Here is a 2,132-nt window from a genome sequence, read left to right as displayed (position 1 = left end):
TTAGTTTCAACAAACACACTGTTGTCACAAAATATATTATACGTAGCTTGACCTTGGATTACGCCGTTATATATTTCTGGATGGTGATGGAGATTTTTTATAAACTCTCGAAAAGTTTGCATGGTTAAAGTATTCATTGGATCAAAAGTCAAAGTAAATCTCTTTAGTGGAACACACATCGAAAGAATCGTACAAAGATAAATAAAATCATCTGACGTTAATAGGAATGATGTACCAAGTTCCACTCGATTCGGAGATAGGGAGGGACTGTATTAAATAAACTTACCCCCTTTCACTACCAAAGTATAATGATTCTTAATCTTTCGGCTGTTCCCATAAGGATCGCGACATCAGGTCATTTTTATATATCTCCACTTGTCATCTGTATCTTCATTCGTCAAACCAATCGCGCACGTGTCCTACCTCACCACATGCATTCACCTCTTTTCATCCTTCATCTTGTCCCGAATGAATTTGCTTGGTGTTAGCTAGGATAAAACTTCAAGTCGAATTTAACTCCGGACGAGCAACCAGAAAAGGAACTCTAGTGATCGTAAACTGCTCCAGTTAAATTGTTTAGAATTTACTATAGAAAAGCACTGAAAGTTGCTTTTATGGTTTGTGGCTGCGAAAGTTTATATATATATATATATATATATATATATATATATATATATATATATATATATATATATATATATATATATATATATATATATATATTCATATTTATTCATATTGTTTTAATTTCTGGACAATTATACACTAGTCATATTATCTAACAAGGAACTGAATATTGAACTTAATTATTTGTGCATTTCTTTGATCCTGAAAGGTTTCTGTTGCTCATTTGGTGCAAGACTCTTCGTATGGATTCGTTTGTTCGTTTGATGTGAGGTTTCAACTGGAAAATCTTTCATATTTCGTGAATATGAAGCTACGGACGATGGCTCACGTATTCACTTTGAAGAAAGTTTGGTCGAGCAGAGCAAAAAAAAAAAAAAATTGTTTAATACCATGAATTAGAGATTGCTCCTTGATCATGTTAAAAAAATATTTTTGTATTTTGCGAAAATACCCTAATTGAGTAATAAGTCTACCCTTGAATCACTTTGACTCATGGTGAGTTATTTTCAACTGGTTCGTTTCTCTACGGAATTGTTTATCAGTTTATTATTCACAGTTGCAAAGAAATTGTTTCGTAGTGCAAAAGGATCATACTTTCCTTCCCAAGATCAAGATGAAGATACAATAGAATTCACATGAATCCAGCACAAGACAGAAATCATTTAGAAGAGCTTCTGACATGATGACAAGGATGTAGAGGAAATTGAATAATGTTGCTTGATACATATTTAACATGAAGAGAATCTTTGTAACTTCTTCCCACACCCGTACCTTGTTTTAATCCACAACACTACCTCTCTGTGAAGCTCAAATATTACTCAATACCCTTTACTTTCGTCCATTGTACTTATCAATTCCATCTACGGGGGATATTTTACAGTCCTCCTTCCTCCTTTCTCTTCCCAATTTCTTGTTGCTTCCTTCTTCACATGATTCCATTTTCCTTTACACTTCACCCCAACCTTCCTCTCCTTCCTATTCTTACTCCCGCGATTTGATCTGCTTCACTTTCACAAATTTATGTCCGGTTTGTCTCAATGGTGGCTCCAGATAAACACACGACCTCGGGGATATTGGCAACGGCGGACTTGTCCGTGGAGTGTTCAGTTTCTGATTCAACACTGCTGACCACCCGTCCGCAAACAAATCCTGACCAAGAGTATTGTAAAGATGCGCTAACGAGGAAAAACGAAAAAAGATAATTGAAATGGAGGAATCCATTTCCGGTCCCTTTGCGTTTACTTCCCGTTCATTTCTATATCTTTTACGCTCATGGATACCATTCATGATGATGATGATGATGATGATGATGATGATGATGATGATGATGATGATGATGATGATGATGATGATGATGATGATGATGATGATGATGATGATATGATGATGATGATGATGATGATGATGATGATGATGATGATGATGATGATGATGATGATGATGATGATGATGATGATGATGATGATGATGATGATGATGATGATGATGATGATGATGATGATGAT

This window comes from Oratosquilla oratoria, chromosome 28 (assembly GCF_046742065.1).
Source record: "Oratosquilla oratoria isolate Oo_2021 chromosome 28, ASM4674206v1, whole genome shotgun sequence".
Lineage (NCBI taxonomy): Eukaryota > Metazoa > Arthropoda > Malacostraca > Stomatopoda > Squillidae > Oratosquilla > Oratosquilla oratoria.
This window is presented reverse-complemented; position numbering follows the sequence as displayed.